This window comes from Pinus tabuliformis, chromosome 5_2, assembly GCF_031772625.1.
Source record: "Pinus tabuliformis cultivar Carrire ecotype Pingquan chromosome 5_2, CPIR1, whole genome shotgun sequence".
In the NCBI taxonomy this organism is placed as follows: Eukaryota; Viridiplantae; Streptophyta; class Pinopsida; order Pinales; family Pinaceae; genus Pinus; species Pinus tabuliformis.
The window spans coordinates 1,013,253,324-1,013,271,150 of record NC_142306.1 but is presented as its reverse complement, the minus strand read 5'-3'; positions in this window follow the sequence as shown (position 1 = coordinate 1,013,271,150).

Genomic DNA, 17,827 nt, shown 5'->3' with positions numbered 1-17,827 from the left:
TTTTCTTTTTAAGCTCGTTAAAACAGAATTAAAAGGACAGTCCACTTACAGCCCTTTTCTGACCGTAAACACATGAAAATATTGCTGGATTTTTGTCGTTTCAAATTCGATATTGGTTATAAAACGACGTGTCATTGATCACTTTTTTACTTTTTCGGATCAGAGGCACTAATTATGAAAATTACTCCTTGATCGTAATGATCAAGCAGTTCTCTCAAGTATTATTTTATACTTTTTCAGGCTTGGGAGACACAAATTTATGAAAAAGGACAACCATGGAGTCTTCTTAAGTTTTTTCAGACTCTCTAAAATTGAAAAACTCCGAGTTTCTCCTATACTGGACTCGTTAAAATTTAACAGTAAAGGACCTGTTCAATTACAAACAGGAACGAACCACTCCTTCTTAGGGTTCGAAATTAAACTAAGTTGGACTCATTCGAAGGATGAGCTTATAATCAAGCAAATTTTATCGTCCTCAAGCTTGTAAAAAATAAAGAGGTACTTTCCAGAAATGGTGGGGGAAAAGAGAGAAAAATGAGCCTGTTTGTCATACTTTGTAACCACTCTTGAACACGACACTTTTATTCACCTGGGTTGGGAAATCCTTTGCCTAATAGTTGATCAAACGATATTGAAAGTCTTCAGCCAGTTTCTGGATATTAACTTTGGGTCAATTGTCACCAAACCATCTGATGTGTCGTTATGTGTTCAGGAGGTCAGTGCAAATAAGCCATTCATCTGCAAAATATCTGTCATCCATCTTGACCATCCCTGAGTCAGTCCTTGCAGCTAAATTTCTTCAAACTTGATCTGTGATTTCGTGTTGTGGGCTTGCTTACGACGGATTGCTTTCTATCGACTTCAGCTCATTATCTAGAAAGGTGATCTAGAAATCGTCAATACCTTAGGATCTGCATGCCTCAATGGCAGGTTTCTTGCCTTTGATGATAGGTTACATCATTGACCTTCGATCAAAGGATTCCATGACATGTTCAACATCAACACATCTATTCACATCTCATGGATTGTACTGAGTACTTTGAGAGCCATTGACATTACTGGTGGTTTCTCTCACACTTGTTAACAGTTTACATCATTGACTGGTAATCAAGTGGTTTCTACCATGTTAGACTTCGACACATTCATTCACATGGTTAGAATCATACTATTTCGAGGAGTAGAAATCAAGACACTGGATCTAGTTTCCACCATCTAGGCAGCGAGGAATTTTATATTCATTATACAGTGGACTATTCATAAACAGATGGCTGCGTCCATACTGTGTCTACATGTGTCTATACTTGTGATGTATTACAAGATCATTCCTATATCAGAGCAGTAGTTAGTTTTCTAGTCAGTTTTGATCTGAGTATGGGAATGCCTACCTCAGCGATGATATGATCTCATATATATATTTTGCATTGAATGTTTTTACAGGTTCCAACCAGGCTCTCCACAAGATGATCCTCGAAATGATAAAGTACTTCACTCTTCTTAGATGATAAATGAAATCCTCATCTACTAAAGACTTCGCACTTTAGGGGGCAATCTGTTACACAAAATATTGTCACCATGAATATTTGCAGTCAGTATGGGTCTATCATCATTCATATTGTCCTCCTTAGCAAGTCTCAAACCTCAGCTCTTCATGTCAAGCTTTGAAAATGAGAGAAAGACCTTAAAAATCAATAAAGCTCTGGTTTTGCACTTTCTCTCACTGTTGCCTACGGTCCCGCACCCCTTGTTCATGTTACTTGCGGACCTGCCCGCTCTGTCTCTAAAGGAGTGGGTGCAGACCCCTGTGAAATTCAAAAAGGAGCAAGTTTATTCTTAAAAACTCACTTTGGGTTAATTCTAGATGATTCTAGAAGGAATCTTGATGTGGATGGTTCGCTCCTAGGTGGTTCATGCATCCCAAAAGTGAAGGATCTAATCCCTTGATGAGAGGAGCTTATCCCTTTGAATGAGGGTTTTATCCCTTTGAAGGAGGACCTAGTAACTTCCCTCCATTGCACTATAAATTAAGGCATTGGGTTGGTTGCTAGAGGGGTTAGAAGCTGAACATTTTTGAGGGGAAATGCTGGTGGAATTGGGACTTCCTAGTTAAGCTTGAGAGGAGAGATCACATACCTTTTGGCTTCATTGGGAAGTGTGTGAAACTTGTCAAAGTAGAGGAGACTTCTTGCTGGAACCTGGGAGGAGCTTGTACAACATCAAGGCACAGGTTGTAAAGTTCTTCTTTGATTTGAATTAATACAATCATATTCATTTTTCTCAACAAATTGTCTTATTTGATTTGCTTCATGAATTCCTTGATCATCATGATAAGTATGCTTTATTATATTGGCTTTTCAGGTGCTATTTAATTTGTGTGCTTGTTTGTGTTTGCAGATTCTCCACAAGGGAGCTCATTTGGATCAACAGAGCGAGGCTTCCACAAACTTGCATTGGACCCAAGGTAGGCCTAAAACACTTGTTTGCCTTTGTTTATAAATTGCATATTTAGAGAAATATAGAATTTGATTGGCTTGCTTGTCACTAGATATCATTAGATACTACGGAGGTCGGTCTTGTCCGCAAGAACGACTCATTCCGTGTGACATTATGTCTTGAGGGAAATGATACACACTAATTACTTCTCAACAAATTGACTAGCTATTATAACCACTATGACCCTGGACACATAATGAAAAAGACTCCACAACAATGGTCTTAAATCATTATATTTTGACAAAGAATATAGTAATAGGTACATAGTGTCATCAAAAACTCATTGGAATGATCAATGATGACGAACATTTTTTGACCGTCACCAAAAGTAATAAAAAAGAGCATTGGTGAGGGTCAATAAAAGATCGTCACTCGAAGTGTCACCAAAGAGAGAATTAGTGATGGGTCTTTAACGACCCTCACTAGAAGTGTCACCAAAGGGAGAATTAGTGATGGGAAATTAACGACCCTCACCAAAAGTGTCATTGAAAATGGCTTTGGTGACAAACCTTAAAGGACCATCACTATATACACTTACAACAACAATTTTTTAAAGACCGTCACCATATGCGACATTGATGATGGACCTTAAAGGTCCATCACAGGGATGAAGCGTCATCAAAAACTCATTGTAATCATAAATGATGATGAACATTTATTGACCGTCACCAAAAGTAAAAAATATCATTGGTGACGATCAATAAAAGATCGTCACTAGAAGGGTCACCAAAGAGAGAATTAGTGATGGGCCTTTAACAAGCCTCACCAAAAGTGTCATTGAAAATAGCTTTGGTGACAAACTGTAAAGGACCATCACTATATACACTTACAACAACACTTTTTTAAAAATATTCACCATATATGAAATCGGTGACGGACCTTAAAGGTTTTTCACAAGAATGACCCTCACCAATGACCTTTCTTCTTGTAGTGTGATCAATGTTCTTTCTTGCATGTTCCAGAACTAGGGGAACTAATGAATAATCCTCCTATTTTATAGACCCCAACAAATGAGGAGAGGAATCCAAAGAGAAAGAGGGAGGAGGGTTCCAGTTCTGCCATGGAGACCACAGATGAGAATTTTGAACTTAGAAAAAGGCTCAAGCTGAATCCTATGTCTCAACAGGAAGAGAAGATTGAATTAGTGGAAATCACTAACGCTGAAACAATGGGTGAAAGAAGTAAAGGAACAACTGCTTCAGGTGAAAGACAATAACCATAACCTCTAAGACTCAAATGATTGAAAGACAACTAAGTGTTGAGGTTTCCTCCTTAACTAGGCTAGTAGATAAAGAAAAGGATATTAAGTACATTTACAAGGAGATAAAGATGAGAAATGAGAAGTTGAAGGCTGAAACATACACCCAATACTTCAAGCACACAATAGCCAATCAGAGCAGATTGATGTCCTCTTTTGACATCAAAGCGGTAAAGATGTAGGTTTCATTCATGCAGCCAACTATTGAGTAGCCAAAGACCTTAGCTGATTACATAAAGACTGATTTTGAGGTGTTAACCATGGATGTTCATCCCATTGAATAGATAGAATTTCACAAATAGGCTGGAGAGATGATCTATTCCACCCTAACAGGGAAGGCCATGGCTGCACACAAGCTATAGGGTTTACTAGACAAAATTACAACCAAATATAAATTGGAAAAGGCTTCCTCACAGGCCAAGGACAATAGGATCAAGTCAATGGAGGACTTGATAATTGAGCTGGGCCATGATCCAAGTGACATCAAAGCTACTGAAAAGTTTATCAAGAAGAAGAATGCGAATATAACATCTCTCAAGAAACAACTGAAACTGCCTCATTCAGAATAACCACAAACAAAAGAGGTCCTAGAGAGCCAAAAAAATCATGAGGATATGATGTACTTGGTGCTTCAATTGAATGATTAGCTCGAAGAAATGGAAAAGGAATTAGATAGCTTGATACAGGTAAAACAAGCTAGTCTGGAGATTGCCCCTGCCACTCTTATCCTAATAGTTGCTAATGCAGTACCTTCCACTTTGGCAGCATCATTAGCTCCTACAGCTCCAATGGCTACAACACTGCCAACTTCTACACCATCTACATCAGCAACATGGTCTACAGCAACAGGGTCAACAGGTGATGAGGCAAGAAGGTTGGTCAAGGCAGTGGAAGACATGTCCATTCAGACCACTAAAATGAACAAGCTCAAGGAGAAGGTGACCAGTCTGGAGACTGACTACAAGCTTGCCCAGATTATGCACAAGGAAGAAGTGCAGAAAGCAACCAGGATGAATGAAAGAATAAAAAGCCTGGAGAAGGAACTGACATTAAAGGAACCCCTAGGTCAGGCTAAGGAACAATTGTGGGTCAATATCATTGACTCTGTCAATGATTTTTTTCCATTCATCCAAGTAATTTTTGAGCAGATTGACTTAATAAAATAGGCTACAGAAGCCGTACAGAGAGTAATAGCAAAATTGGGAGACATGCTAGAGGAAGCTGCAAGGATCATTCACTTTCTCAACTCCAAAAATAAGTATGAATTGCACGAATTAGAGATACTTGACATAACAGGTACAATTTTGGAAGTGAAAAGGGTCCTCACCAAGAGGAATTTAATGTTAAACCTTGAAGATAAGTGCTGAACCATGCAACTGGCTATAGACAGATTCATTTTTATGTTTCAAGGTTTGAGGCAAAAGGGTCTGCCCAATCCCTTGGTTATAAATGATAAATGAAGGACATAAGAGGACTACAACAGAAAAATCATAGAAGTAGCCAGAGATCAAGTGAATACTTCATCCATGAAGGGGATACTTACTGGAAAGGTCTTATACCAAACTTTTGAGAATTTCTTTTACTTCCAGCATGAGGTAAAACACCTTTTTATGAATAGGCCTGCTTTTACCAAGTACACAGCGGTAGATGAGATTTATAGGAAGATGATGAATATCCAATTACTAGATGCCGAAACAAGGGAGAAATTAAATGTCTTATTGTAGAAATACACAGTCAAAAGATAAAAGTGTACAGTAAGAATAAAAAGGCACAGTAAAAGGATAATGACGGGTCAGCTAGGTCAATGTGTATCAAATGAAAGTGTATCAATTGAAATGTTAGAGTAAACATAACATCCAGCGTGAACACCAAACTGCAAAGCAGTGATTAAAAGGAAATATATCAAAGACTAAAGACAACACAACCTAATAAACAGGGACAACATGTTGGCATTATGGCATTATGAACATATGTTGAACTTGATGGCAACCCTCTCACAGGTAGACATTTCTCTTGATGGGGACAAGAAGAGCCAAAAGGAGAGAAGAGGGGCCATTTACATATGCTTATTGAAACCTTTGAGCCATTGGCAGCTTATCGGAGCAATAGAGGCTCTCTCTCATATATAAAGAGCTTACCGGGAGTGATCAGGCATCATATGCATATATTAGTGTTATCGGGAGGTGTTTGGGTGCTTAAAACCCATATATGTATGCATTATCACTATCGGGAGCTATTGGGCTTATTAAAACCCATATATATGCATTATATCCCCTTTTCGGCGGTTACATGAATTATATATATATATATATATATATCTATATATATATATATATATATATATATATATATATATATATATATATATATATCTATATATATATATATATGTTTCGGCATATCGGTGCATTGGGGTTTCGGCTGTGTAACCCGGAAGCATATCGCAATGGACCCGATGGTGGCATTAACTCTGGCTTATAATAATATCACATCCGCAGTTCGACATATATGCGCGTCGAACTTCGTTGAAACCTCCGATTGCGGTTGGACCCGATGGAGGCATCAAACACGGTTTATAATATATCGCGTCCACAGTATATCGGAATACATAAAGGGTCACCCACCCCAATCCTCCGATTGCGAGCGGACCTAATGGTGGCATCAAACATGGCTTATAATAATATCGCATCCGGCTATGTGACTTTGGTGAAATCCTCTGATTGCGATAAGAGGGGTCGGACCCGATGAAGGAATTAAAAGCATTTCATATTAAATTGCATCCGCGGTGTTCGCCCATAAGCCTCCCACTTCAAATCGCCGATAGCGATGAAAGGAGTGGACCCGATATATTAATAAAGGCTGGTTAATGGGGCATATCGCATCCGATCCATTGGATCGGACGTCGGGCATGTATTGTTAGCGATGAGAGCGGACCCGATATATTAATAAAGGCTGGTCAATGGGGCATATCGCATCCAATCCATCGGATCGGACGTCGGGCATGTATTGTTAGCGATGAGAGCGGACCCGATATATTATTAGTGTGGATGCATTATGTTAAAAGTCCGCATTTGTGGTTTTGGGAACATTTTCATAGTTTTTCCCGCTTAAGCCTATTATTAAGAGAATTGGTCAAAACAGTTGTGCCTCAGGTTTCGGATCCTCTGGTTTCAATTCAGGGTATTATCAAAAGCATGACTATATAAAGAAAAAGGGGATCCGGTGGCAAGTGATCGATTATGAATTGCAGATCTTAAGGAAACTGTGCAGCCGCAGACACGCAAAAGACAAAAGTCTCTTCGGGTGTGGAGAATCGCTATTTAGGAGGTGATGTGGGAGCGGTCACCCACAGGTTCTTTTTAACAAAGCTGCAATCATTTCTTATATATGCTCTAGCCGCTTCTGCTGTTTACTAAAGGGTTCTAAGTGCGCAATATTAAGTTTTTTTCTTGTTTAGCCTCCGGGTGTGCAGCAGTATGTAAATCCTCTGTTTGGGTCTTAATATCAGCCTTTGTTGACTAAATCGGGTGATAACTGTCATGTATATGGATCTGATGCTTGGGTAACTAGATCTGATTGCGATCATACATACTATCCTTGTAAAGTGTATTGATCTGGTGATTGGGTGATTCAAAAGAATTATGTGCTTCAATGATATTAAAGGGTCCAGTATGAAAATTGGATGAAACGTGGCCTTTCAGATTATGTATTGTGCTTCAGGTGTATCCAGTCTGAAAATGTATGAAACATGGTACCTGGAGGAGAGAAGATTGTAGGCTGGCGCCTACGTACTAGTATCTAAGCTAGTACAAGAGCAAAGGGGGTTGTAGCTCCCGTACTGGTATAAGACTGCACCAGTACTAATATTGTAAAAGGATTTTCTTATTAAGAAGAAGATTGAGATGACTTGCAGCAGGTGGTTTTCTCCCACATTGGGTTTCCACCTTATATCATGGTGTTCATGTGTGTGACTTATGTGTGATGATCTATTCTATTTTACTGCAACAGTTTACTGTTAATATGGTTGATAATGTTCTAATGCACTCATTAAGGATCAACTAACTGAATCATAAGAAGTTGTGGAAGTAGCATATATGAATCTGAATATGGAAATGAAAAAGTTTTATTAATGAGATAATACTGATTCACCCCCCCCCTCTCAGTATTATTTCCAACAATTGGTATCAGAGCAGGTCCTTTGGTAAAAGCTTAATCGCTTGAAGGAAGATCATTCATTATGAGCAACTATGAGAGGGAAGCTTTAATCAGGCCACCGATTTTTGATGGGACAAACTTCAATTATTGGAAGGTAAGAGTTACTGCCTATCTTCAATCTCTTGGTATGGAAGTTTGGGATATCATAGAGACAGGCTACACTTTTCCTTCAGCTACTCCTACAGATCCGGCCGAGAAAAAGAAATATGAAACAAATGCTAAAGCAGTCAATACTCTGTTGGGATGCTTATCTCAATCAGAATTCGTAAAGGTTATGCAATATAAATCCGCAAAAGAAATATGGGACAAGATTGTCTTGAGCTACAAAGGAGATGAACAGGTAAAGCGTGCTAAACTTCAAACCCTCAGGATTCAGTATGAGAATCTCAGAATGTATAATGATGAAAGTGTGGCTAACTATTTCCTTAGGGTAGATGAGATTGTTAACTGCATGAAAAACTTGGGTGAAGAAATAAAAGAGGCTATTGTGGTTGAAAAAGTTCTAAGATCCTTGTCCACCAAGTTTGAATCTAAAGTGTCTGCCATAGAAGAAAAGGAGAATCTACGAACTCTCACCATGTCACAGCTGCATGGAATTCTAACTGCTTATGAAATGAGAAAAGGAGGTCCTTCAGATAGGAGAGAAGCTGCCTTCAAGGCTTCAGGAAAAGGAGAGTACCTTGAATCAAGTCATGTGTCAGAAGAAGAAGAAGAATCAAATTTTGTCAGAAATCTTCAATGAGGTACTGGTAGATTCAGAGGTAAGTTACCCTTCAAATGTTTTGCTTGTGGAAGAGTAGGTCACTATGCTGCCAAATGTCCTCATAAGGATAAGATTGACAAGGGAAAGGAACCTGTTAGATGGAACAAGAAACAGAATGCAAATAAGAAGAGCTATTACACCCATGAAGACAGTGATGGTCTATCAAATAGAGATGAATATGAACGAAGTAATCCCTATAAACTTTTAATGGCTTTTGAAGATGATGATTACATGGATGCTCTAGATATAGATAGCTATTATGAGGAGATGTCTAGACTCAAGACATGCTTAGAAGAAAAGAATGTGATCATTGAGACTCTGTAAATCCAACTTGATGAAAAGGAACAATCTCTTGAAAAGTTAGAATGTGAAATTGTTGGGCTTCGAAAAGAAATTGAGAAAACAAAGGCTCTTAATCTTAAATTTGTTAAAGGATCTGAAACTCTGGATGAGATCGTCAATGTACAGTGCTCTCCTCTAATTAAGACAGGTCTGGGGTATAATGGAGAAACATCTCAAGCATCCACCTCGAAGAGTTATCTCGATGCTGCAAGAAGATATGAGCAAAAGCCAAACAGAGATCACCAGGTAAAACAGGGACAAATTTCATCAAGAATAAACAAATACTACCAGACAAATCAGGGACAATTCACCTTAAGGACGAACAAAAGCTACAATCAGCCAAGATCCTCTCAATTTACCTCAAGAATGGATGAAAATAGAAATCACAATCATATGACTGGTAAATTTGATAATCGCAGAAGTTTCTTCAATGGCCAATGTTTCTCTTGCCATAACTTCGGTCACAAAGCGGCTCAATGTGTTGCCTACAAAACAATCATGACTAGAGAAGCTCAAAAGCAAAGAAGTATGACTGGGATTACAAAAAGGACCTATAACAACTTCTCGGCTCTTGAAAATGAAATTGAATGCTCTATCTGTAATAACTTTGGTCATGAAGACTCTGAATGCAGGAGTAGGTTTCAGCAAACAAAGGAACAAGATTCAAGCACTAGAACATGGAGACTAAAGGAACCTCAACCAGAAAGATGTGGGATAGCATTTTATGCAGAAGGACAGGAAAATCAGTGGTACATCGACAGCGGATGTTCGAAGCATATGACAGGCGATAAAGAAAAACTTGAATCATACATTTCTTCAGAAAAAGGAAAGAAAGTTTCATTTGGGAATGATACTCTTGCTGCCATAAAAGGAAAAGGTATTGCTCAATTGAAAGAAAAGGTCAAACCAGGAAATGTTTTGTACGTTGATGGATTGAAACATAATCTTCTAAGTGTCAGTCAGATGTGCGATTAAGGAACCGAGGTAATATTTAGATCAAATGGATTTCGTGTTCGTGATCTTGATACAGGTGAAATAGTGATCAAAGGCAAAAGAACTCCAAACAATCTATACATATTTGAAGAAGGACAACAACAATGCTATATGAGCAAGGATGATGAGCACTGGTTATGGCACCAGAGGCTGGGGCATCTAAGTTTTTCACAAATAAAGAAAGCATGCAAGTATCAGGCAGTTCGTGATCTTCCAGATATCAAAATTCCAGAGAATACAATATGAAAATCATGTCAGTTTGGTAAACAAACCAGGACTAACTTCCCTGAGAAGGAAGGATCAGCTAGCAAACCTCTCGCACTTATTCATACAGATGTATGTGGTCCATTTAGGACAAGGACACCTCAAGGAGAGGAATACCTTATATTATTCATTGACGACTTCTCCAGGTTTGTTTGGTTAGGACTTATGAAACACAAAGAAGAAGCATTTGAAAAATTCAAATCCTTCAAAGCCTTGGTCAAAAATGAATCAGATCACAAAATTAAGTGTCTCAGGTCTAACAGAGGTGGGGAATTTACCTCAAATGAATTTTTCGATTTCTGTGAAGAGCATGGAATAAAAAGGGAATTCTCTACAGCAAGGACTCCTCAGCAAAATGGAGTGGTGGAAAGGATGAACAGAACAGTCCAACAAATGGCCCGTGCCATGCTTGATGAATCTGGAACTCCTGCAACCTTCTGGGGTGAAGCTGCATATGCCGCGGTTGTTATTCTCAACAAAACAAATGTCCGAGTAAACAGCACTCAAACTCCTCATGAGCTCTGGTATGGTAAGACTCCTTCGGTAAAGCATTTTAAAATTTTTGGAAGCAAATGCTATATTAAGAATACTGATGAACAGCTTGGAAAACTTGAGCCTAGAGCAGATGAAGGCATTCTCCTTGGTTATTCTCCTTATAGCAAAGCATATAAGTGTTACAATAAAAGACTTGGAAGAATTGTTGACAGCATTGATGTAGTGGTTGATGAAAAAGGATACATTCCTAGGCAAGTAAATCATGAAGATATCAAAGAGGATGAAGACTACCCTTCAAATCAGACTGATAATGAAGAAGAAGAACCTCAAGAGGCTCCAGAGGAACAGATAAGGATAGAAGAAAAGACTCCATCCAGGCATGTTCAAAAGAATCATCCAGAATCTCAGATTTTGGGGCAGAAAGAGGCAGGTGTACAAACAAGAAGAACAATAGAAGAAGCCTCAAGCTACTTGGCATTGCTCTCCTCCACTGAGCCACAAAATGTAAAAGAAGCATGCAAAGATGAATGTTGGGTCAAGGCTATGGATGAAGAACTTGAGCAGATCGAGAAGAACAACACTTGGGAATTAGTTCCTAGACCAAAAGATAAGAATGTCATAGGGACAAAATGGATCTTCAAAAATAAGTTGAATGAAAATGGGGAAGTAGTTAGAAACAAGGCAAGACTGGTTTGTAAGGGATATGCTCAGCAAGAAGGAATAGACTTTGAAGAAACTTTTGCTCCTGTTGCTAGACTTGAAGCTATCCGAATGTTCCTTTCTCTCTCAAGCTTTCAAAAATTCAAAGTATTTCAAATGGATGTGAAATCAGCTTTTCTGAATGGAGATTTAGAAGAAGAAGTATACATTGAGCAGCCAGATGGGTTCATTCTTGGGAATGATCCAAACCTTGTATGTAGACTGAAAAAGGCTCTCTATGGTCTTAAACAAGCTCCAAGGGCTTGGTACTACCGTTTGGACAAATATCTTCATCAACAAGGTTTTTCAAAAGGATCAGCAGATAGCAATCTTTATATAAAAATTGAAAAAGACAAGTTGCTAATACTTGTTGTGTATGTAGATGATATTATTTTTGGCAGCAATGAAGAAACTATGAGTCAAAACTTTGCTTCGGTAATGCAGAAAGAATTCAAAATGTCCCTGCTAGGTGAACTGACATACTTTCTTGGATTGCAAATCCAACAAAATAAAGATGGTATCTTCTTGTCTCAAACTGAGTACCTCAAGCAGATTTTAAAGAAGTATGGCATGGAAGATTCAAAACCAGTATGTACTCCCATGGTTACAGGATGTTGTCTTAGTGCGAATGATGAATCAGATGCAGTTCATCAACCAACATACAGATCTATGATTGGAAGTCTACTTTATTTGACAGGTACCCGACCAGACATCATGCATGCAGTTGGAATAGTTGGAAGATTTCAGGCAAATCCAAAGGAAACTCATCTTTAGGCAGTAAAGAGAATCTTCAAATATCTTCAAGGAACTCAAAACTTTGGCTTATGGTATCCTAGAGATACAGATCTCACACTTCATGCTTACACAGATGCAGATTGGGCTGGAAGTGTGGATGACAGGAAAAGCACAAGTGGTGGTGCTTTCTTTATGGGTTCCAGATTAGTATCGTGGTTCAGCAAGAAACAAAGTTCAATTGCTTTATCTACAGCTGAAGCAGAATATGTGGCTGCTGCATCTTGTTGCACCCAACTTCTTTGGATGATGCAGACTTTACAGGATTTCCAAATCACTTGTACTCCACCTATCCCCATCTTATGTGATAATACAAGTGCAATCAGCATTTCAAAGAACCCAGTCATGCATTCAAAAACCAAGCACATACTGATCAAGTATCATTTTCTCAGAGAACAAGTGCTTGAACAAAAGGTCAAGTTGGAATACATTTCTTCTAAGGAACAAGTGGCTGATATATTTACCAAACCATTGCCCAGGGAGACTTTTGAATACCTCAGGCAGAAGCTGGGGGTTGTCGACGCATCATCCTGCTGTTAATTCTCAGATTGGTGCTTGTATGCGAGGTTCTGATGGGGTATACGCGTACAAGGTTCAGGGGGAGCATAATTCATTGTTGGCATTATCGTATTATAGAAGGAGGAACATGTTGGGTAAATGAACTATATCTATCCATGGCAATAAAGATGCTGAATTATATTATATGTAAGCAGTATAGCGCGGTTCCTATTTTATATATAGCCAGAATAGCTCGACTTTCTATCCTAAAGTCAGAGGGGCAAAATCAGGAGGAGCAAGCTCTCAGGGGGAGAAACAGTTAGGACAAGCAAATATCTGCCCTTTGCCCTTGATTTCAAAGGGGGAGAGTGCTTTTTGGATGGTGTTGTTGCCATCAAGTCCAAAGGGGGAGATTGTTGGCATTATGGCATTATGAACATATGTTGAACTTGATGGCAACCCTCTCACAGACAAACATTTCTCTTGATGGGGACAAGAAGAGCCAAAAGGAGAGAAGAGGGGCCATTTACATATGCTTATTGGAACCTTTGAGCCATTGGGAGCTTATCGGAGCAATAGAGGCTCTTTCTCATATATAAAGAGCTTATCGGGAGTGATCAGGCATCATATGCATATATTAGTGTTATCGGGAGGTGTTTGGGCACTTAAAACCCATATATGTATGCATTATCACTATCGGGAGCTATCGGGCTTATTAAAACCCATATATGCATGCATTTATATTGTCGGGAGTTGGTTGGGTGTGTAAAACCCATATATATGCATTATATCCCCTTTTCGGCGGTTACATGAATTATATATATATATATATATATATATATATATATATATATATATATATATATATATATATGTTTCGGCATATCGGCGCATTGGGGTTTCGGCTGTGTAACCCGGAAGCATATCGCAATGGACCCGATGGTGGCATTAACTCTGGCTTATAATAATATCGCATCCGTAGTTCGGCATATATGCGCGTCGGACTTCGTTGAAACCTCCGATTGTGGTCGGACCCGATGGAGGCATCAAACACGGTTTATAATATATCGCGTCCGCAGTATATCGGAATACATAAAGGGTCACCCACCCCAATCCTCCGATTGCGAGCGGACCCGATGGTGGCATCAAACATGGCTTATAATAATATCGCATCCGGCTATGTGACTTTGGTGAAATCCTCCGATTGCGATAAGAGGGGTCGGACCCGATGAAGGAATTAAAAGCATTTCATATTAAATCGCATCCGCGGTGTTCGCCCATAAGCCTCCCACTTCAAATCGCCGATAGCGATGAAAGGAGCGGACCCGATATATTAATAAAGGCTGGTTAATGGGGCATATCGCATCTGATCCATCGGATCGGACGTCGGGCATGTATTGTTAGCGATGAGAGCGGACCCGATATATTAATAAAGGCTGGTTAATGGGGCATATCGCATCCGATCCATCGGATCGGACGTCGGGCATGTATTGTTAGTGATGAGAGCAGACCCGATATATTATTAGTGTGGATGCATTATGTTAAAAGTCCGCATTTGTGGTTTTGGGATATTTTCATAGTTTTTCCTGCTTAAGCCTATTCTTAAGAGAATTGGTCAAAACAGTTGCGCCTCAGGTTTCGGATCCTCTAGTTTCGATTCATGGTATTATCAAAAGCATGACTATATAAAGAAAAAGGGGATCCGGTGGCAAGTGATCGATTATGAATTGAAGATCTTAAGGAAACTGTGCAGCCGCAGACATGCAAAAGACAGAAGTCTCTTCGGGTGTGGAGAATCGCTATTCAGGAGGTGATGTGGTAGTGGTCACCCACAGGTTCTTTTTAACAAAGCTGCAATCATTTCTTATATATGCTCTAGCCGCTTCTGCTGTTTACTAAAGGGTTCTAAGTGTGCAATATTAAGTTTTTTTCTTGTTTAGCCTCCGGGTGTGCAGAAGTACGTAAATCCTCTGTTTGGGTCTTAATATCAGCCTCTGTTGACTAAATCGGGTGATAACTGTCATGTATATGGATCTGATGCTTGGGTAACTAGATCTGATTGTGATCATACATACTATCCTTGTAAAGTGTATTGATCTGGTGATTGGGTGATTCAAAAGAATTATGTGCTTCAATGATATTAAAGGGTCCAGTATGAAAATTGGATGAATCGTGGCCTTTCAGATTATGTATTATGCTTCAGGTGTATCCAGTCTGAAAATGTATGAAACGTGGTACCTGGAGGAGAGAAGATTGTAGGCTGGCGCCTACATACTAGTATCTAAGCTAGTACAAGAGCAAAGGGGGTTGTAGCTCCCGTACTGGTATAAGACTACACCAGTACTAATATTGTAAAAGGATTTTCTTATTAAGAAGAAGATTGAGATGACTTGCAGCAGGTGGTTTTCTCCCACATTGGGTTTCCACCTTATATCATGGTGTTCATGTGTGTGACTTATGTGTGATGATCTGTTCTATTTTACTGCACCAGTTTACTGTTAATATGGTTGATAATGTTCTAATGCACTCATTAAGGATCAACTAACTGAATCATAAGAAGTTGTGGAAGTAGCATATATGAATCTGAATATGGAAATGAAAAAGTTTTATTAATGTGATAATACTGATTCACCCCCCCCTCTCAGTATTATTTCCAACACAACAAACAATAGTTCAATAGTTGTCTCTATCTTTTTGCATGAAGATATTTCTTTCTCATAGATTTGTTCCCAAGATAGTTCGGGATATTTTATAAATTATTTTTGTATAAATACTTCATAAATCAAAGTATTGAGTGTGGATTGCTATACATTTGTAAAGTTATTTTGTTCATAAACCCGAGGGTTATTGTACCAATTTTTCAAGTCAAGTAGACTGGACCAAGTAATAGATAGATTGCATTACAGGATTCATGTATTGAGCTATTACAGTGAAGTATTTTCTTTGTGAAATTTGTTATTTTCTTATGTTTTTCACAAACTTAAATGTTATCTAAAATTGAATGAATTAACTGGAAGTTTATCTTAGAATTTGTTTAAGTACACTATGTTTTGAACCATTGATCATTTACATGTTTTTTCTGATATCTAGATCTAATAATCCTTAATTGCTCTCTCATTCTGGTTGACCTCTTTCACTTTATTCATAATCTGGCCTAAGGAACCCTTAATTGCTCTTTGGACCCGATTGAAAACTACTTCACCATCTAGCCTTGAGATCTGAAGTAACTCTACTATCTTTCCCTGTAGACACTGTTTTTAGAATTTGATATAGTCCCTTTTGCCTAAAATTTGACCCCATAGCCCAATGGTAAAAGACACCCCTCTTTTCATCTAAGTAAGTGATCCCACCACCAAATCTAAATAACCCAAGCATAATCATAACTAGACTAAAATCAAATAGCTAAACAAAGTTAAATAAAAAAGGGAGAGCCCTCTCTGAGAATTAGGAAGGCTAGATCCTAATCTCCAAAGTTGGTTTGTGGTTACCTCTAATTATTTCTTTCTCAAACACTCAAGAGAAATATTGGAGCGATAAAATATTGGAGACCATGTTGGGGATTTCGATCCTCAGTGTAATAAAACTTTAAGGAAACCTTAAATTTTATCTTGTGCCTCTTAAGGTCATTTTTAAGAGTACAGTTAAAAAGTTTCATAAAGAAAATTGAAAAGTTAAAATTCTGGCTCCCAAGAAGACTCACTATACCAAGGAAAATCTAGATCCAAACCCTACTACCATAGTTGACGACCCAGACAGGATTTTAAGAAAACCAAAAAAGGTAGAAACTTAAGCAAGTAGTAGCCAATTAGTTAAAGCAAATTCACTCCCCGAGGAATTATCAACTTTAGAGGAAATTCCATTTAATTTTTCATTTGACCTCTCATTGTTTAGAACTAAATTAGAGAGTGCAATTCATGAAACTGTGGTAGACCCTAATTTTATTCAATTCATTGAGTCAAAAAAGGTGCCTATACATCCAGATTTAGATAAATTTGTGTTGGATACTTTTGACAAGTTAGAAGCTTTAACCTCCACATTAATAAGTCATATAGATGATGCCTACCTTCAACAATCAATTGAACTAGCTTCCCTCACTGCTACTACCTCTGAAATTTCTTCACAATCTTCAAATACTATAAATACACCTTCACTTACTATCACCTCACCAATTTTATTGACCACAGTCCATTCCCTTAAACCATTCATTCACCAGCTTCCTATCCAACCAAACTCCTCATCCTCATCTAGTTCATCTCCATCTATTTCAATCCCTACCTCAAGTACCAGCACTTTACCCCCTAGTCAAGCCAGAATCTCAGCCATGGTAGACATATATGCACCTTTGGTTTTACTAGCACAACTCCATGGCATGCCCCAAGATTATCAAAGCAAAATATTTTTGTTTGATGCTACTGGTTAGTATACTGCCCAAAAACATGTGAACAAAATGACTGACTATTTTGAGTTGCATGAAATTGATGAATCTAATGTCCAAATGAGGTTGTTTGCCCAAAAATTAATTAGAGATGTTAAGAAGTGGTTCAAATCTTTACTTGCTAATCATATTGCAGACTTAGCTGCTTTTCATAGATTGTTTATTGATAGATGCGAGAGAAAGACAAACCCTCTACAAATACTTTTTGAATATGATAACATTAGAAGAGCTCCTAATGAGTCATTTCAGGATTATTGTACTAGGTTCAATAGCATATACAATGCAATCCCTGCTAATATTAAGCCTCCACCAGACCTAGCATTAATCAAATTCCCTGATGGTTTTGACACTGATATGTCATACCAGTTAAGGGAAAGAAACCCTAAAACATTGGAGCAGATGTAAAGTAATGTTGTTAGTGTAGAAGCCAATCTATTAGTTAAGAAAGCTAAAATGAGAAATGAAAAGAGAGTTGTCATTAAAGAGGAAACTTCCACTTTTGATGGTAAAATAGATAGTTTAGCAAAGAGTGTAGAAAGAATAATGGATAGATTAGAAAACATGGAAAGAAAAACTTAGTGGG